The sequence below is a fragment of the Sphaerodactylus townsendi genome, linkage group LG08 (assembly GCF_021028975.2).
Source record: "Sphaerodactylus townsendi isolate TG3544 linkage group LG08, MPM_Stown_v2.3, whole genome shotgun sequence".
Lineage (NCBI taxonomy): Eukaryota > Metazoa > Chordata > Lepidosauria > Squamata > Sphaerodactylidae > Sphaerodactylus > Sphaerodactylus townsendi.
Genome location: NC_059432.1, coordinates 53,000,735 through 53,022,437, shown reverse-complemented (window position 1 = coordinate 53,022,437; position 21,703 = coordinate 53,000,735). Strand labels below are relative to the sequence as shown.

Sequence of the window (21,703 nt, the reverse complement as noted above, 5' to 3'; positions counted from 1 at the left end):
ATGCACAGTTGAATTGAGTACATTCATTTGACAGTCACAGAATCTTTGATTTGAAGGCGTTCATGAATAACAGCCCTTCATCTCGGCTGTTGGAAGTGCATCACAGCTTGCAATCATATATGCTCATCTCAATTTAGGAACTATTAATATATAGAAATACAGAGATAAAACAGTATTAGCAGCAGGTTCAATACCTAAATTTAATGGAGAACATTTCCTTGTGGCATTCTTTTTTTTTGGGGGGGGGGGTATCATTCCAGTCACATTTAACTAGTTTCTGAATACATGATGTGAGTCATTGCTGAGTTAACCCACAGAAAAATGGCACCCTAACTGCTTCATTTTGCCATTACCTGTTCTACGCCACCTTAACCATCTATGCACCCGTTTTGCTAGTACTGCAAAAACAGAAACATTCTTTGCACTAGATAAGTAATAGTTACATTTTATAACTCTCTTCCCTATCAATGTTGAAATTTTAGGAAGGGCAAGCTCAAGCAATACATGATGGAAGGACCAGTAATTTATTGAAGAAGGTTAATTATAGTTTTTCAAGTTGCTCTATTGGACCTTGAACCCAAACCTGGTAGCCATATGGAATACGCAGTAACACCTTATAAGTTTCTAAAAGTGCTGGAATATACTAAGCACGCTCAAGATACAGAACATTTCTTAAAGAGTAGATATGATCTGTAAAGTTGTTACAAAATCATTTAAATGCAGAATAAATAAACGTGGTGCAAGGACACAGCCTTATTGAACTCCTTTATATAGTTTTATTTAATTTGATGAATACCCTTCACAGTCTATATTAATGTACAAATAGTTCCCAGAGTAGAGGTCCATTATTAATTTCAGCATTCTGTTGCAGATATTTAAAGCATATAACCTATTTCATAATCATAAATGTGAAACTGAATAAAAAGCAGCCTTTAAGTCTATAAAGGCTGCATTCAAAATACCTGATGATTTTTGTATATATTTGCTCACTAATGAAGCCATATATACCACATGGGATAGCATTATATTACAGGGCTCAATATGTGTTTGTATAAATATTTCAACAAACCATGGTGCCCCAAATATACCTCACATTAAGAATTGAATTAATAATATAAACAAAACCTCACCAATAAGAAAAAATAGAGGAAAGGAAGAGGAGAAGGGGGTTGAAGGCCAACCAGATGGATACTATTGCTGCCCTACACCAAGGACCTGGTTACAGGCCCCATGGAGCCCAGGTCTCATTTGTCAGAGCATTCCACTAAGCCAGGGCCAAAAAAGCTCTGGTCCTAGTTGACGATAGCTGGATAATGTTGAGACCCGAGACCACCACTAAGTTGTTATTTACAGAGTGTAATGTTGTGTGTGTGTGTGGGGGGAGCACGGATACATGTGGCAAGCCAGTCCAAGAGATATGATGGCCCCAAACTGCTTAGGCCAGGGGTAGGGAACCTGCGGCTCTCCAGATGTTCAGGAACTACAATTCCCATCAGCCCCTACCTGCATGGCCAATTGGCCATGCTGACAGAGGCTGATGGGAATTGTAGTTCCTGAACATCTGGAGAGCCACAGGTTCCCTACCCCTGGCTTAGGCCTTTAAAGGTTAAAACGAAAACCTTGAATCTGTTTCAGCACTCCACCAGAAGCCAATGTAGCTGCAAGAGCACTGGATATATATTTGCTCACCACGGTATCCCCGTGAAAACCTATGCAGCCGCATTTTGCACAGTTGAAGTTTTCAGATCAGCCTCAAGAACAAGTTACAGTAGTTATTCAAACAACAATCACCAGCACTAATATACCACTAACAGGAAAGTGTTTAAAAAATCATTTTGAATAAATTTGTTAGGAAAACATGCTAAACTGAAAGTGAAGTATCCCATCTGTATGTTTTATTTTGCCTTTAAAATGTTTATTATGCTACTCAGATTACTCTAGTAGGTAGTATATCATTTACAGCAGGTGAATATGAAAGTAATTTGTTGTTACATAAACATGTGATCTATTGGTTTAAAACTGTTATGTTAAACAAAAACTGAACTTCATCAGCTGTAATGTATGTATTTAACTGAAACACTTCGATTCAGTGTTGAGGCCATGATTCTGCCTTGCTGATTCCACTTGTCACCAATTTTATAACTGTTTCTTTGTTGAAAGTTAAGGCAACTCTATTTTCTGAAGGACTTTTACAGAGTTCCTATTACCTATAAAAGCGAACTTTTTCATAAATCATATTTTAAAGTGCTCCTTTGAGTGGTTTGACACTTTTTCAAAAGTATGATAAAAGTTTATATGCTTAGAAATGATCTGTCCAAAAAGTAAGCTCTTTATATTTTATTCATTTTGATAGCTCACACTGATATATTAGCCCCCCAAATGACACCCTCAGTCTCTGAAATGTAGCCAATAACCTTTACTCAGTGGTGGAAATTGAAGGAATGATAGGATGCTTATATGCAGAGGATTGTAAACTTTTGATCTTAATTTTTTTCTAGCTATGTGGTTGGTTACCACTGTCTACGGTTACTTCTATATTTCCCTGAATATCATGTTTATTTTTCCCCATGCTGTTATTGCCTGGAGCAGAAACAGAGCAACCAGATCACTGGGTAAACTGGACTTTTGTTTCAGTCACTGTCCTAATGAAAGGTTGAATGCTAGGAAGTTAAGTTGCATGAGGTCATTTACAAGATTGGACTTCCCCTGCAATTGACATGCCATACCTAATTTTTAACTCAATTGATACTACTTGACATAGTTGAGAGCTACCCTCACTTATCTAGTCAGTTTAATCACTATTAAAAGGGGGAGGAATTGTAGATAAACAATTGAGTCTTATAAAATGCTTGCAATGTCTATAGCACTAGAACTAAATGCTGTTCTAGCCCATTTATAAATCAGGGTTTCCGGCAACCTGGTGCGCTAAGTTAAGAAGCCTTTGTCCCATTTTATACAGTGAAAAATTGGGTGAATGAGGTTAGAATTTTCAATCTTGGATGTGTAAAACCAAGCATTTAAATCCATATTAGGACATTATATTTAAGGTACATATTTGAGTAGTTTTAAAGCAAATTGATAAGCAAATCAGAGATGTGTCACCCAATATCTTGAAATAAATTAAATACATAATGCATCACTATTGACTGGCTTATTTGCAGATGATAGCAGGGTAGAAAAAGAGGCAGTGACTATCCCAGAGTCTCAGAGGTGTAGCTGGGCCAAAGTGCGCCTGGTGTGCACTCTGGCTTTTCTGCACCCCCCAGCGGCAATTCATCTCCATCTTTTATAGGAAACCTGTTGGGAGGAGGCCTGTTCAGGAACCACATTTCCCAGGGTAACTTGGGAAATGTGCACCAGAACAGGAAGCCTGTTCTCTAGCCTGCTCGCTTCCTAAAGTAAGTGTGCTGCAGGGGGGGCACTGTGAGGAAATCTCTAAGGCTCTCACATGCTTCTGCACTTACTTTAGGAAACCAAGTAGGCTGCAGAACAGGGCTTCCAGTTTGTGTGGGAACTACATTTCCTTTCCAGAATACCCTGAAATGGGAGTTCTACCAGAACAGAAGCTGCCTGTTCTCTAGTCTGCCCGGGTTTCTAAAGTAAGTGTGGGGCCCACAGGCCGTAAGGGGGGGGGAAATCATACCCACTCAATTGTCGGCGCCTCTACATTATTTTTTAGAACGCAGTCTGAAGAACAGGCCTTCCTGTTCTGGTGGGAACTACATTTCCCAGGGTCTCCTGGGAAATGTAGTTCCCACCAGAACAGGCAGGCTTGTTCTCCAGCCTGTTCTGTTTCCTAAAGTAAGTGTGGGGGCCACAGGGGAGGCTCTGGGGGGGAAGGGGGAGGGGCTGGGAGATTTTGCACCCCCCACATGACCCAAATCTGTGCACCCAAAAGGCCAAGGCACTGGTCCCCTGGGAGCTTCACCACTGCAGAGTCTGCAATTATGTCAGAAGCTGCACATTGGTGGGCATCTCAGATAAATAGAAATCTCAATAAATAATAGAGATGATGGAATGCCACATTTTTTTAGGGGCAAAAAATCCAAACTTCACATACACGCTACAGGGGTCAGTGCTATCAGTCACAGACCAGGAAAGGGATTTAGGCGTCTTAGTTGATAGTTCCATGGGAATGTCAACTCAATGCATGGCAGCTGTGAAAAAGGCAAGCTCTATGCTGGGGATCATTAGAAAAGGAATAGATAATAAAACTGCAAAGATTGTCATGCCCTTATATAAAGCAGTGGTGCGACCGCACTTGGAGTACTGTGTCCAGTTCTGGTCGCCGCATCTCAAAAAGGATATTGAGGAGATAGAAAAAGTGCAGAGAAGGGCAACAAGGATGATTGAGGGACTGGAGCACCTTCCCTATGAGGAGAGGCTGCAGCGTTTGGGACTCTTTAGTTTGGAGAGGAGGCGGCTGAGGGGGGATATGATTGAAGTCTACAAAATTATGCATGGGGTAGAAAATGTTGACAGAGAGAAATTTTTCTCTCTTTCTCACAATACTAGAACCAGGGGGCATTCATTGAAAATGCTGGGGGGATGAATTAGGACTAATAAAAGGAAACACTTCTTCACGCAACGTGTGATTGGTGTTTGGAATATGCTGCCACAGGAGGTGGTGATGGCCACTAACCTGGATAGCTTTAAAGGGGGCTTGGACAGATTTATGGAGGAGAAGTCGATTTATGGCTACCAATCTTGATCCTCTTTGATCTGAGATTGCAAATGCCTTAACAGACCAGGTGATCGGGAGCAACAGCCGCAGAAGGCCATTGCGTTCACATCCTACATGTGAGCTCCCAAAGGCACCTGGTGGGCCACTGCGAGTAGCAGAGAGCTGGACTAGATGGACTTTGGTCTGATCCAGCTGGCTTGTTCTTATGTTCTTATGTTCTTATTCACAGAACATAAAATATCACAAGCAGGTTAGAATTATGTGTTAATACATATCTATAGATGAAGGGGGAGAATGATTTGGTTCATGGAGTTTAATTAAATCACTGAAAACCTTTAAACAGATGGTGTAGAACATAAATATCTAGAAAGGTCTGCAAGCATTTTTATATGTGGAGTTACTAAGCATGCATGTGACCAGCAGTTTCCACTGTAGTATAAAATAAAAGCAATTCTATCTTCAACTGAAGGGGATATTATCTAAGGAGTGGTAGAACTGTAGTAGTCTGTTGGGCAGAAGTCTAATTTAATAGTTCTGTCTCAGAAAAATACCATACTGGTTTATGTAAACTGGAATGGATCCCACCAATCATTGCAAAGCAAATGGAAGGGAGATGTTCTACCAGCTGCTGAGCTGTAAACGTTCTCAATATATAGAGTGTGGTGCTCCACCTCCCCGGCTCCACCGCTGAGGCCTGATCCTTCCCATCTTCCCTTACCCAGGTGTTGTTTGACCCATTCTTGCCTTAGGCTCTGGGGCGGAGTTGTCCAAGAGCTTGCATACCCACAGCTTGGCTGGATGTCCTGGCTCTCCCTATCACCCGTCCATCCTCGCCAGTTCTTACTCAGACCTCCTCCCCCCTTCTGTCTGTGTCCCTCACTCTTATCCACTTCCTTAAACTCGTGCTTCTCTCTGCTTTCCAACGCTTCCTCCTCGTCTATGGTCCTCCTCTCATTTCCATCACCTGTCTGTCCCTCTTTCCTCCTTAAATCCTCTTCTCCCTATTCTCCCAATCACTTGCTCCCTCCTCGTGATGTGCCCCACTCCCTTCCAACCACCTGGGCTCGTCTGTGCCCTGGAATGCCTGATTTTCCCCATCTCCCGCCTCCTGCCTGGCCAGCAGAGCGTGGTTCCGCTGGGCTGCCAGCTGCATCCACTGGGACCGCTGATGCTATCTCGGGTGTCCCAGCAGCACCCCAGCTATCTGGGGTGATCCCAGGATTCCCCGACCCCGGACACAGAGTATGCATGATCTGTATACAAGCAGAAAAGGTTTCTAGTCCATTGTGGGCTAGGTAAACACCACTACCCCAGTACTGGATGTGAAGGGGCACTTAGATGAAGAAGAAAGAAAAAGAAGAAGAGTTTGGATTTATACCCTACCTTTCTCTCCTGTAAGGAGACTCAAGATGGCTTACAAGCTTCTTTCCCTTCCTTTCTCCACAACAGATGCCTTGTGAGGTAGGTGGGACTCAGAGAGTTCTGAAGAACTGTGACTGGCCCAAGGTCACCCAGCAGGAATGTAGGAGTGCGGAAACACATCTGGTCCACCAGATAAGTCTCTGCCACTCAGAGGGAGGAGTGGGGAATCAAACCTGGTTTTCCAGAATAGAGTCCACCTGCTCTTAACCACTACACCCCGCTGAGAGAAGAGAAATTCTTTGTTAACTTTAAATTGACTAAATGGGTTAAGGAAGCCACACTCTGTTATCACAATTTATTAATCAGTCAAGAAGCAATATATGGGAAAACTAATTCTTAGGTTTTTAAGGGAATAAATTAAGATTGTTGCATATTAAAAATGCTAAATAAATATGAACTCTTTTGCCATATCTGAATATAAATCTGTATCCAGGTATGTTGACTGAATCAGTTTATAGATTCTCCTTGCAGGGATTTATTTCTTTTCCTAAATAAGATCAGTTTAAGTATACATGAAAATCCATCTTAATGATAAATTTTGGAGTGTTTACAACTACTAAACATGTGTGCTATATAATTAAAATAATTATTTCGTCAAAAAACCTTCTAATTTTAATTGTCTAGTATGCAATTAGTGATTTCTAAATAATTCCATTTTGCATTCATCAGATTTCTGTTTTCTTTTCTCCAAAGAACATTTTATCATAAAAATCAAACATTTAACATCTATAATTATAATTTAAACAATTAGAGCTGTGCATGATAGAATTAGCAAACAATAGCAGTCTGTAACTAAAGCACTAGAGAAAATACAGGGAGAATTCTGAAGTAACAGGAAAATTGAACTAGGTAAATAGATATATTTTCCAATTTCTGTAATATACAAAGATCCCCAAGAGAAGTAATAAAATAACTGCACTGGTGGTGCTTGGTTCTGACCAAAGATTTAAAAGGATGGCAAATATTAATAAATCCAAAAGCAAGCATCTGATGCTGTGCCATGGCCACCCTCAGCCACTGCCCCCCTGCTGCCTCCCTCAAGTGGGGAGACTTGAAAAATCAAAAAGCCTCCCTGCTACTGATGCCTCTATGGGCCTCAGTGGACTTATGCTGCCCAAAGGGGTGACTTAAGTCCACAGCATGGGCTGCCAGCATAACACCAGCAAAGGCCAGGAGGAAGCTGACTAAAGTTGCCTCCTTCCCTGGCCATGCCCCTTCCCACCCCTGCTATACCAGTGGCAGCGGCAGAGGCTCTGGGATGCTGGAACAGCATCTTGCACCACATTCCAGCACCGGGAGGAGTCACGGAGGCTTAGTTCTCTGGGGGGCAATCATTCCTATGCATGCACCCCAGTGTTCCTAATTTCTGGTATATGCCCCTGGTAAATCACTATTCTAATTGTTTTTTCCCATTGTTTCTTGTGGACTTAACATTTGTTAAAAATGTGTTATTACAGGTTGCTAGAGATTTTCATTATGTAGGATTTACGTCCCTCATAGAAGTTAAATCTGTAAGTGGGAACAGACTCATTTTGTCTGTAATGTAGTATCATGTAAATGCATGTGCATGAACACTAAAATATTGTGCAGTACACCACTTTCTTGCCATTTCATTCACTGCTGCTTCAAAGGTATATTTTGAATAACATTTTGGTAACATAGTGAGCAATTATGTTTTTCAAGTATATCTTTAACAGGAAAAATCAAATACTCTTGTGGTTTTAAATCAGTGAAGGATAAGCTGATGCAGAGTAAACAAATACAGCATACACCAGCCAGAAAAGTGCCCTTAGCAATGTGTAAGGTTGAGGAAGTCTTGGGCAGTGATCCTTGTTGTGGGTATTCAGGTGTTACAAATATGTCCCTATTTTCATCTGTGAAATGTTTGAGGGTATGCTTCTGGAAAAGGTGGGTCCTGCAGGAATACAAAACAATCCTCATCAGTGACTTAAAAATGTCAAAAGGATATTAAACAAGAAATTACAAATAAGAACATCGAATAGTTGAACATTTAGAAAACAATTTAACATGAGCTATCTCAATGGAATTTTTAAAAATAACATATATACATTCCTTCCCAGAAGGGACACACAAAAGCCTTGTTCTTGTAAACAGCAAAGGAGGTTGTTAGCCTGTGTCTATAGTACAGCACTTCAGACTGTGGAAAGGGAGTTCACTTGGTTGAATGCTCTGGCATACAAGTAAAAAACAAGGGGAAGGATTGTGATATAGCTGTTTCCCTCTTATGGGGAAACGTTCCGCTGCAGAACTGCAATCTGAACAACTACAAGCACGATACAGGCTGACCTCTTCAGTTTGTGGATATTTGATCAAACTGCAGACAGAAAAGGACCACTTGGTCCTATATTACCTGCTCAGTTTGTAAGTCACCCTCAAGTTCAATTTGTTTAGTATTTTGTCTGTACTTGGGGAAAAATATGTATGTTCTCAATTGTGCAAAAACCCATTAACATATGAATGTTCTCATGCTGTTTCCACCATACTGCCTAAGGCTGAACATATTTTTTAGCTATGTAAAACATGTATATCTCACAGTAGGCTTTCTACACATAATCTGTTTGCACATTCACTCAGTGCACAGAGTGGGACTAAGTGCAGAATTGCTGGCCCTGTTCTGTTCTGCACGTGATCACATGTGTATAGTGCCTATGTGCAGAGAATGTCTACATGTGCAGGAATGCTGCATTCTAAACATTCCCAGTTGCAGGGATGAAGCCTATACACAAACACACCATGCTGACAAACTAGCAATTACGTGGTGGTAGCACTGGGGCCAGAAGATTTGTGCCCACTGGAAAGTGTGAGAAGATTGTATGAAGAGAGCCAAGGAGTGATCTGAAAATATGAACTGTCTCCCTTTGTATGAACTGTCTCCCTTTATCTTTGCCTGACCTAGTGTTCATTAATAGGAAAGGCAGACAAATTTCAATCAGGAATACTTTTGGCATGCATATTTTTACAAGGCTTTCTCACGGCTTTCTTTTCCAAAGCAAAAAACAAAACAAAACAGATGCACCAATATATGAAATACAGAGAGCTGAAATACTGTGAAGAGTCAAACTGTACTATGCCCTCGTATAAAATCTTAATTCAAATTATTCATTACAATAAATTGCTCATATTGTCACTTTGCATTTTCTTACAGTTTGACACCTACAGCTATCCTTTAATGAAGTATTTTACTTCTCTTTCTGCTAAGGGAAAAGGGGCCCAGTGATCAAATTTGAGTTTGTAAAATTCAAACATTAAAGGAAGAATAAGGCTAACTTCAAACATGTATTACATACAAATTAGGATCTCAAAGAGCACCTAATAAAAGAAAAAATACTAGTGATCTGAAAATATTTTGCATGTACAGTTTAATGTATTTGGAGAAATGTCCAGATGCCCTGATATGTATTAATTCAGTTGCGTTCGGAGTTGTAGAGGTGGAATGTAGAATGGGAATATTCAGACAATTGCCTTTCAGTCTCCCCTCAGTTCAGTGCATGTGACTTTAAAGTAGAATTAATTATAAACTAGTGCTTTGAGGAGGCATAGCACATTCATCTTGGATAGACAGAACCCTTTAATTATCTTTCACTTTGTTCTTAATTAAAATGAAGAAACATATTCCTTAGGTTTATGCACCTCACACAGAACAGAGTCTTAGTTCCAGTGGAATGTTTTCAGAGTCATGGTGTCTGTAATGCAGAATCATGGTGTCAGATGAGTACCTACTACTAGTATGATTGTGGTGAGGTTGTTAAGTACAGACTGCACATTTTGTGGAAGCTTCTTCATCCCTCTGCAAGAACTACTATAATTTACATTTTTTTCTTTTTCCTTTTTCTCCTTTTTAAAAATGCAAATGCCCTCTTCATCTCCTGATAACTTACTCCAGGAATTTTACACAGTTGTTTCTAACCTTCACTCCCATTTTTAATTCTATTTTTGGGGGGTTTACACTGTTTTCACACCATTTTCACACTGCTTTTTTGGCCCATGCGGAATCCGCCTAAGTTAATTATCATTAACTCATTGACTTGCTGAGTAAGTTTTGGATGAGCAGCTGCCATATGCCTTAGAGGTGCTGTCTAGGTTAGACACAGCCAGTGTTCAGGATTATAGGCGCTGATTTTCTCATTGCCTTCTCCTATACCACTGCTAGCTGGGTCTCTGCTGAGCAGTTGACAGTGCAATGGAACCCAGTGCAATGGGGTTGACAGTGCAATGGATTTGGCTTGTTCCATTCATCTAAGTGTGTTAAGATCTGGGCATTGGTAATGCCATTCTCTTTGCAGTATTAAAACAGAACTATAAATAACACCCCATTAGTCTAATTCTGCATGTGCTTACTCAGTATTTCTTTGCCTGTGGACATGGCGCATATGTCTAGTACAGGGGTAGGGAACCTGCGGCTCTCCAGATGTTCAGGAACTACAATTCCCATCAGCCTCTGCCAATTGGCCATGCTGGTAGGGGCTGATGGGAATTGTAGTACCTGAACATCTGGAGAGCCGCAGGTTCCCTACCCCTGGTCTAGTAGATGGGGTGAAATTTATAAGTCAAAATAACTCAGAAGTAAACTATTTTCTGTCCATGCTGTATCTAGCAATATGGATTTTGAAGATTTTTCAACAGTGCCCTTTACAATAGATGGCAGGGACTTTTTCAGGAAGAATTTAATCTGTAGAAATTTTTTGCATCATTGAATTTCATTGTTAATTGCTTTCTTGTCCTCTATTATATTGTGTTTGCACTTGTATCACCTCATCCAAGCAGAAATTCTTCATCCATCCTGTTCCAGGATGGAAAATGTATATCATTTTTTAAAATACCATTTTCTTAGCAAGTTGAAAATGGCTATTATCATCTCTACAGTTCCATATATTGTCTTTCATGTCCCCCCTTAATACCTGGGGGGCCAACCAGAAATTTACATAGATCACCTCTAAGTTGAGGCCACGAAGCATGGAAATTTCCCCCTAAATATCTAAACATAAACTATATTTTTACTCAGAGTACTAATTTAATAGGTTGAGACATTCACTATTATCTTGCTGTGCATTGAGTAATGCCCATTAAGTCTAACTGACAAAAATCTATGTTCAGTCAGCTGATTGGACACTATATTCCATATTGTGTATGACAAGAACATATTTCTAATATTTTAGCATATAGCAGCTATTCACAACCAAAACTCCAAATTCTTTCCCCTATTTGCAGTGGGGTTTTATATTTATTTCATTTATACTTTCATTCTCCCAAACAGGGACCAAAAGCAGCTTACATCATTCTCCTCTCTGCCATTTTAGCAAAGAGAGGAAAAATTTGAGGTGGTTCACTTGCAGTTCAAAAATCAATCAATAGAGAATTTGTTATTTTAACACAACTGATGAAGAACATACAGAAAGAATTCTGTAATGAAAGGCAGTTGGGAGATTTGACAGGTCTACACTTGAAATAAAGTCCTATGAGACCAGCCTTCAGCGGCAGAGGTGAAAGAAAAAATTGGTTCAACCTGAAGATTTCTCGATATCAGATCTACATTTCCAAGGAAGGCCGCCTGTCAGTGTCAGAGTTAACATTGACACTTGTAGTCTGAAGTCTATCTGAATTGGAAAATTCTTCATGACTTTGTAGAGTTATCTGTGATTACCTAGGAAAAAATACCTGGAGTTGGTAAAAGTTTTCCAGTTCATTTTTGACCCATCATTGTAATGGATTGTTTTTTGTAAAAAAAGAACTTTACATTCCGTTTAAAATGACACTAAGACTTAGATACAAAAATAATACTCTCTCAGCCCATGCAGAGGCAGGCAATGGCAAACTACCTTCAAATGTGTCTTGTCTAAAAACCCTGTGGAATTGCCATAAGTCAGCTGAGACTTGACAGCACTTTCCACCACCACCAAGAGAAGTTTCCTCAGATTATTTTACAAGCAACCTTACAAAGTAACCAATATTTGCAATTTAGCATCTTGTGTTGCACTTATTTCTTTCCAGAAATTGGTTAGGCCAAAAATGCCCTCTTTGTATTCTGTGTGCCTTTCAAGTGACTTCTCCAAGTGAACAAAATTTATTACTCCACAAAAATTATACTCAATCTGTTTTATAGTCTAATATTAGAAGAAGAAGAAGAAGAAGAAGAAGAAGAAGAAGAAGAAGAAGAAGAAGAAGAAGAAGAAGAAGAAGAAGAAGAAGAAGAGGAGGAGGAGGAGGAGCAGGAGGAGGAGGAGCAGGAGGAGGAGGAGGAGTTTGGATTTATATCCCCCCTTTCTCTCCTGCAGGAGACTCAAAGGGGCTTACAATCTCCTTGCCCTTCCCCCCTCACAACAAACACCCTGTGAGGTCGGTGGGGCTGAGAGAGCTCCGAGAAGCTGTGACTAGCCCAAGGTCACCCAGCTGGCGTGTGTGGGAGTGTACAGGCTAATCTGAATTCCCCAGATAATCCTCCACAGCTCAGGCGGCAGAGCTGGGAATCAAACCCGGTTCCTCCAGATTAGATACACGAGCTCTTAACCTCCTACGCCACTGCTGATCCTCTAATATTAGTTTAATAATCGATCTGCTCTAATATTAGTTTAATAATTGTCCAGACAAGTATTTGGTCAACTGAAAAACCCTCACCTCATATAAAATTCCTGCATTTTTGAGCACTCTTTGTCCTTGATGTACTGACTTTCTGCATAAGGAAACAAAATATTATGTGAGGAAATATTCAGGTATAAGCTCCCCCACTTGAACTTTGAAGTGATTCAGGAAAGACTGTATTATATACTATTTTTCCACTTCAGTCAGTCTTCATTTTTCTCATAATGCTCAGTCAAGGGTTTGTCTGAGTGATTTTTGAAGGTTTTGCATTAATTTTATTGTAGGCTTAAAAGCCTAGAAAACTTGAGTCTTCCCACTAGCTTTGGCTGCGCAAATGCCATGGATGCCATTGTCCTGACATGGAGGTGGTGATATCAGCTATCCTTCCTGCTCACCTCCTTCAGAGTCATGAATAGCAGCAAGTGGTAGCCCCGGGGCTCCACACCCACCCATAGCTCAGATGTTGCCGAACCAAGACCTTCCACATACATTCCAAAGGCTGGCTGCAGTTAAAGCAGCAGCTCTGGCCATCTGGCATCTGCAGTCAGACTCGGGCCTTCTGCCTATGGCAGCAATTCCCAACCAGGGTTCCATGGTACCCTGGGGTGCCGGGAGCATGTCCCAGGGGTACCGCAGCAATCCTACCGCCCCCCCTCACTTTGGTTGTGTCCCTTACCGGCACCAGCAAGGATATGGAGCTGGCCCAGGGGGCAGAGCCTGCCACAAGGTCAGCAGCCACTTCCTACCTCCCACCCCCGTGCTTACCTTCACCCTGGGAGGGGAAGGTAGGGGGTGGCAAGCAGGGAAACTGGGAGGGGAAGGTGAGAAGACCATGAGATATGAAGAGTGAGTTCAAGGGTACCATGATGTTGAAAAGGTTGGAAAACACTGGCCTATGGGCTGGTGGTGACAGCAGCTCTGGTCTGCTAGATACCTGCCACACCAGTGCAACTGAGGCCTGGATCAGGGCCTTCTACCCCTGGGCCCCAAAAGTGGACTGTGGCACAAGCAACATCACAGCAAGAAATAGTACCAGGCATCCAGAATGAGTAGAGTGAGCAACCACTGGCTGGCTGGCAGCTCGGCATGCTCCAGAGCCCTCTGATTTGGGGAGTGTACTCATGCCAGTTCACATGGTGCCATGCCTGAACCAGCAGGCTTTGTGCACAAAAAGTTCTTGGGATGGCCGTGCATGTATTCCACCATTCTGAGGAAATGCATTAAAGCCCACACATATTTCTTCTGATCACCAAATTGAGCAACCTGAGAATCTTGGTTTGTATTTTAAAAGTAGTTGCATTTGGGATTCTTTTTTTCCCTTATTGTTGAAGTGATTAACGTGGAAGGATGAGGGAATTGCATTTTGAAATCTTTGAAACCCAAGAGAGAGACTCAGTAATCGTCTCCTAACTGTTGTTTAGGAGAACAAGCCAAAATGAGGCCCTTAAAGTACAAGTCACCTTTATTGCAGCATCGCAAGTCTGTAAAAAATGAATTCCACCCAACAGTTGAAGCTGAGGGCAAAGCGACAGCTGCTGAAAAGGCTAAAAAAATCTGCAGTGCATAAAGGCATTCAATCTTGCCAAACCCCATGTCATATTACTGATGAATGATGTATGAATCATGTTGTGTATTTATTCACTAAATTGTTACTTTAAACCTAGCCTGTATTCTATGACATGAAGTGAACATTGCTTTTGTGCATGCCCAATTTAAGGCAGAGTAGGTTGCTAGCAAAGCACGGAGGGCAGCATGTAAAAGTTATTTTGTCCTAGTAGTTGCCTTTTAGGGTGGCTTACCAGGATAATGCCCAAGACTCCTGCTTGATGACAGTGTTTCTTTAGCTTACTCTTTAAAGAACGGCAAAAACAGTATCTCCCAAGCAGCTCAGCACTATGTAGATTTAAAGACACCCGTGCTGAGTCACATGCCATTTCACTGACAAGCTACATTCTGTGAGACTCATAAGGAAATACTCCATCTTCTATATAATCTTCATGGCATAAAGTCCTTAAATCATTGTCCCAGCACCAGAGTGTTTCTTGCTAACCTGTGAAAGCAAGAAACTGAAGCATTTGTTCATTCGGCTAAAATTAGAGAGTGATGAGAACTAGAGGAACAATATGTAAGGAAAGGGGGGGGGGCAGATGGTCTACAGTGAGAAGAAACTGTAGACATATTATTATGAACTTTTCTGTTAAATACTTAGATTGAGACTCCTTGCATAATTTCACTTCTATCAATGCTTCTTCTGTGATAAGTAAAAACTGATCTTCAGTATTATGTATTCTCCTTTTGTGAATATTATTTTCACAATATTTCTTGTGAGAATTTTAGAAACTGAAACAGACTTGGCAGAGTTGGAAGGTAAAATGGCTGGGAACAAGTCAAGCCGAATGGCCCCCGAGCTGTAGAGGCCACTCAGCTGATGCTTGTCCAGTGGTGCCAATGATGGATGTCATGTTACCTGTTGCCTCCTCCTGCAGCACTGCCACTTGGGAGACTAACACCCATTGTTGGTGCCACTGGCCATGTCTCAGCCCAGTGGCCTCTGCAACACTGGCCTGTACTACTGTAGAGGCCACTGGTTTGCTTCTGGGATATTTTAACATCCCAGTTTGAGTTAGTAAAACTCACTGCTAACAGAACTACTGGGCCATGCTTGCTCCTACCTTCAAGTGGCACTGAGGCAAAAGTTGCCCACTGAAAATTTCCTCTGTAAGTCTGTTCCTGAAATGCAGTCCTTTGCAGAGGAAGCACAAGGACTCTAAAAGGAGGTGGGACTGAAGGGCAAAATCCCAAGAGCCTGTGGAGCTGGGTAATTCATGTGATATAATGAGTTGGATCTTGGTGAGATGAGGGGGTCCCTGAGGGAATCTTTGTCTGAGAATGGCCCTGGTGGCTGTAAGCAGTTCGGCCGGTCACAGCCACTTTAAATATAATAGCAAACCATGGTTTGTCACAGTTGTGAAGTATCTAATTACATCATGACATTCATTCAAATGGAAAGAGGTCACGTTGGTGCAAAAATCTCCCAATCCCAGTCACTTATGGTTTGATGTGATGTCTCAACCAAGTCAATATTGCCTGGAGTGCTGAAGTGCAAACTGTAGTAAATGTGCAAAATTGCACAGTCAGAAAGGTTTTATACCAGTATGTTATGCAGCTTTGCGAGAGATCCTGGAATGCATCTCTCAGTTTATGCAGCACAGCTGGTAAGGGCTGCAAAAAGTCTTGGATACCTTATATTTAATGCTCCTCACACTCAACCCGCAGATAATTATGGACAAGATGCTCTGATGAAACCTAAACAAGAATATTTGTAAGAGATTTGAATAAAAAGCATTTGATATATGGATCCAGCCAGTGGGATGGATTTAAGGAAAAACTTGGTGGGGAGGGGGAACAAGGCATTAATATATAGAGGGGATTGTTAGCACGAAAACATTTCTTTTCCTCATAAAGAAAGGCATTTATCATTCTAGTAACACCAGGGAGAAGAACATAATACCAATTCACAAATAAAAACCTCCTGCTTTAGTTTCCTTGGTTTGTCCCCTGTGATTCAAGAATGATAAATACTGCAGCTTTTCATGTCAAGATCCAAGACACTTTCATATTTAGAATAAAAGCTCATTCATTATACTTGTAGTCTGTGCTATGATTTTAGATATATTTTTCTGAATTGTTCCGGGTTTGATTTTCGGTTTACATTTTGCATTTGATATAGATATCTAAGTACAAAATACATCAACCCCATGTGAAGTATGAAAGGTACATGTAATGTAAAGTTCAGTACATATCCCTTTAGGGTTGCCACTCCCCAGGTGGGGTCTGGAGTTCTCCAAGAATTACAACTGGTCTCCAGCCTAAGGAGACCAGTTTCCCTGGAGGAAAAAGTAGCTTCAGAAGACAAACTCTATGGTATACCTGAGGTTTTAGGTGAAATTCCTCCCCAAACTCCCCTTCTCCATCAGCACCACCCCAAATCTCCAGGAATTTTCCAGGACAGAAGTGGCAACTGTATATCCCATTCAAAAACCTTAAAAGCAGTTATCTGATCCTTTCCCAACTGGCTTTTTTAGGTATTTAAAACTAGCGGACCCGGCCACGCTTTGCTGTCGCTTACCAGCAACACAGCCACCATCACATCCGGCCACTGATGGAGGAGGGAGGTCTGGCGGCACCAGCTCCACCGATGGCACTGGTCGCAGCCTCCCTGCGGAGCACCTGCAGGGCCTTCGCCGCCCACTGCTGGCCCGGTCTCGGCAGGAGCATGCCCTCAGCCCACGCAATGCACACCCTTCAGACCACGGCGGCCCTCCAAACGTATCAGCTCTGCCCTGCCCCGGGATGTGCACAGTCGCTGTGGTCTGAAGGGTGCGCATTGCGTGGGCCGAGGGCATGGTCCTGCCGAAACCGGGCCAGCAGTGGGCAGTGAGGGCCCTGCAGGTGCTCCGCAGGGAGGCCGTGACCGGGGCCGTCAGTGGAGCTGGTGCCACCGGACCGCCATCCTCAGGCAGGGACCAGATGTGGCGGTGGCTGCATTGCTGGTGGCATGGAGGTGGGTGGCGCCAACATGGGCCATGTCCCCGCTGGGGCACAAGGCAGCAAAACGCATCTGCCTCCCGTGGCGGCAAAGAGGTCTCCTGAAGGGCTTCCTCTCCGTTGGCGATGTCGGGCATGCACTGTGGAACTGTGGGGGCCAGGAGGGTGCGCCGCTCTAACGGGCGCAGCGTTTGGCGGCTCAGCATCCACCTCATGAGTGAAAAAAGTGTTTTACCTGGCACAGGTGAGGTGTTTGGTAGAAGTGAGTGTGGCAAAACATGCTCGCTTGGGTGAGCAGAGGTCTCTGAAAATTGCAGACGATTTGGTCCAGGCGTTTCGGCATTAGGGCATGACTAACAAAGTCACGGTTAGCTTTTTATATATAGAGATAGATGGGTACAGTCCCATTTTACATGAGCAAATGCTTTAGACTCCAAAAGAGGTATGCTTTTTGTATTTGGATATTGATACTCAAGTGCCAATGTAACAAAGAAATCAGAAACAAGATATACTGGATTGCCCTGATTAAATTTTCACACATACAAGTTGTGCACTTGATAACTAAAACAGCAAGTGTAAAATTGTGTAAGTGAATGGGCCATCTCAGACAGAACTCTGTAGCAGAACTCTATAGCAGAACTCTAGCCTTATATACGCCTTCCTGCAGCCACAAACAGACTCCGGGTCACCATTTCTCAATATTAGCTTATTTCATAGAGTTCTGGTGAAGGCAAAACATCTCACCAATTCTTGGTATGGGCAGCACTGCTTCGGTCTTAATGCCAGCAGGGAAGGTTCAGCTTCTTTTCAACAGCATCTCTAGTTTTTAAAGGAAACATGGTCACATTCTGTATCGGTAAAAAAAAGACAATTAGGGAGCACATGCTAGCTACTAACAAGGTTATTGCATAGCCACTATAAAAGCACTATGTAGTCTCCATCCAATGGAAAGCCCAGCATGTCCCATGCTGCCTTTGCTCCTACTGTTTCATTAAATGTAGGAAGCAATAAGGGGAGGTGGAATCTACTAGCAAATGACAGATTACTGCCTTTCCATGTGGTTCAAGCCAGCAATAAGCTTTTGTTAGTTACTGCATTCTTTCCACTTACGTGAATGCTGAACAGATTGTTATGTGAGCAGTCTCTTATGTGGATACTTAAGTCCAAGAAAAAGCAAACAAAAGCCTTTGTTAATTCTCCAGCCTCTCTGTCCTCAGTGCTCTAACTGGAGCTTTGTGGTCTCTGGAGACCTTTTTCACAACAGCTCTTGAAGAGGCTGCTTATCCTCATAATTTAAAGAGCTTGTGAACTACCAGCCTTTTTCACTCTTTCTGATATGGGCCACTTAGCATACATTCTAGGTGTTTTCTTCATTCATTGCTTCCAATAGTGTCATTGTTAATTACATTCCGTGCATCTGCAGATTGCCATTCATTTGGGGATATACATACACAGGCCTATGTGCAGACAGAACCAAGTTGTGGACAGGACTAGGCAAACACAATCCTCACTCACACAAACATGCATGAATATCTGTACATGGATTTAAACTTCTGCACAGGGCTCTGTTCTATAGCGGTAAAAAAAAGTTTTGAGCCCCGTGGCACCTTTAAGACCAACAAAGTTTTATTCTAGGTATAAGTTTTTGTGTGCATGTATCCTTCTTCAAATATCACGCACACAAAAGCTTATACCAAGAATAAAACTTTGTTGCCACTGGATTCAAGTTTCTTTCACTGCTTCAAACCAAGACAGTTGCCCACCTGGATCTATAGTAGCACTTATTATTTTTATTTGTTTAGTTTTTATCCTACCCTTCCTCTAAGGAGGTCAGGACAGCACACATGGTTCTTCTTTTCTCCATTTTATTCATTTTATTCTCACAAGAACCATTTGCAGTAGGTAAGGTGAAGAAAAGGAATCTGACCTAAAATTATCCACGGAGTTTCATGGCAGAGGGAGGATATTTGCTCAATATTTGAGGTAGGAAATTTGTTAAGTATATGCATAACGGATGGGTAATTTAAGTATAGGAGGATGGTTAAGAAGCCTTGTAGTAACCAGAGTTCTTATAGGAACAACATGTGATTTCTGAACTGAATGGAGCATGCTGCATTGAATATGCTACAACTGGCACAAGAATATGCTACAACTGGAACAAGAGAAAAATAAATCAGTGAATATTCATTCAGATTTTGAACATGTAAAATTCTGTGTTAACTTTCACTATTTTACTGTGACTATCAAGCACATCTTCTGTGATGTATGTTCCTTCAGGTAGGTAGGTCTGTTTCCCCAAGCCTGGTGTTTTATCATGAGCCGGTTGTTGCTCTCTTGTTGTTCTTGTTCTCTGTCTGTGTTCAGAGACTTTGTGTCACCAGGCCTCTCTCTCTATTAAACTCTACTGCTGTCCTATGAGCATGTCTGAGGATTGCTGTGTTTGCTGCGACTAAGAGACTTGGTACATGTGGGCTAATAAGGGTTTGGAAGATGCATTCCTGCAAATGAAAAATCTGGAAACAGAAACGTTAAAATTGAAATCTCATTTAAATCAGGACACTATTTGAAATGCTAAGCAGAGAATGTTTTAACTTTCCTAACTGCCCAGAGTAGTATGTGGTGTAATCAATATCTCATGAAAATAATCTTTAAGTTAAGAGCAGGCATTCCATCATTAATGCAGACTTCTCTTAAGCACCAGGTTGTTCACACCCAATTATTTTCTAATTTGTATGCTCTCTGACTGTGAAGCAACGCCTGTGAAATAGACTGGACAATGTGAAAGGTATGAGAGAGGAAGATTGCTCCAATCTCAAGCAGTGCCAGCTCACACATGGTTTTCCATTGCTTTCTTAGCAGTGATCTATTCAGTGATCACACCAGTGATCTACTTAAGAGGAAGAAAAAATTCTCACAGCTCTGTTGAATCTTATTGATGCACAGGTTGCTTCAGCAAAGAGGAGGGGAGGAAGTGGCCTGAGCGTGCAGAAGGAGACGCAGAAACCCCATTGTGTGGGTAAAATTTGGCCTCCTGTGATGGCAAAAGGAAGCAGAGGCGCAGCATAGGGAATGGATCTGGCACTGGGCAGCACATCTTCTGTCCCCTAATAATAACTCCCCCCAGCCCAATGCATGGGGGAAAACACCAATGCCCGGAGCAGCAATATAATGGGAGTCATCTGGATGCTGACCTCTGGATGAACTCCCCTTGCTGCCAGGGGGTGCAAACCACCAGCAGCTCCACCTCGGCAGGCTCAGTCCACCACCCAGGCCTCTTATGGAGCCCCCACCAAATGGGAAGGGCTGGCATGCAGTCACTTCCTCCCCTGAACAGATCAGTCCCCATGCTGAACCTGCCAGGCTGTGACAGATGAAATGCAAATAACAACAATCACCGTAATCAGAATGCCAGCAACAAAAAACTCAGACCCACGGTGGAGGGAAGGCAGAAGAGTCATCGGTGCTCGAGTGAGAAGAGGGGCGGGATGACCCAGTCTGCCCATATAAGGATGTGGCCCCGCCTACTTCAGGCACGTCACTTGCTCATGCCAGCAGCTTGGTTGCCCAGCCCCATTCCGGGGTGGCTGCCAGCGCTGAGCCTGCTGCTCTCCCTTCCCCACCCCCAGGCAGCAATGGCGGCCAAGGTAAATCTCAGCCGCTCTTTTTCACAGCTCTGTTGGACCTTATTGATGTACAGGTTGCTTCAGCAAAGATCCATGAGCTATCTTGTGCTTTAAATTAATTGTATTTGTAGGTTACTCTTGTGAGTAAATGCAACTGCAAGGGGGTAAAATATTGTCTGAAAAAGTAAGTACTTGGGGGGGGGTGGAGAGAGATTTAATTCAGTAGGTTTAGGTAGGCCAATGAAGGGAAATTTTACTTCACTTTCTGAGTTTTTAGGCCACAATCCTAGAAACATTTTCCTGAGACTAAGCAAATAGAATGGAATTTACTTCAGGGTAGACCTGTTCCTATAGTTATTGTTTCCCATTAACAGTTGGTCAGTTAAGAAAACAAATATGCATTTTAATGATAAAAGTGTTTTTCTGGTCAAGATGGGGCATACTGGCAAAGTGAAATGGGCATACTTCACAGTGCTTATTTGGATGTTCTAGAGCAGGGGTAGGGAACCTGCGGCTCTCCAGATGTTCAGGAACTACAATTCCCATCAGCCCCTACCAGCATGGCCAATTGGCCATGCTGACAGAGGCTGATGGGAATTGTAGTTCCTGAACATCTGGAGAGCCGCAGGTTCCCTACCCCTGTTCTAGAGCTTTTAAGTACCGGTATTGCTCCAATTTTCAAGTAAAAGCAAGTAGTATACCAAGATGTCCCTCATCAGTAAGATACTTCTTGCAAAATGACACCCTGGCAGGTTTGAAGCGCAGTTGAAGGCTGGTGAGCTGAGCTCATCCCACCTGCAATCATCATGTGGAGATTGTGAACAGGACC

At 42.3% G+C, this 21,703-nt stretch overlaps 1 protein-coding gene across 1 annotated transcript in view; it reads left to right on the top strand.

Moving 5' to 3' along the window:
- ATRNL1 (attractin like 1) overlaps nucleotides 1–21,703 on the top strand; it is a 575,975-nt gene that overhangs the window by 527,447 nt on the left and 26,825 nt on the right. The window lies entirely within an intron of this gene.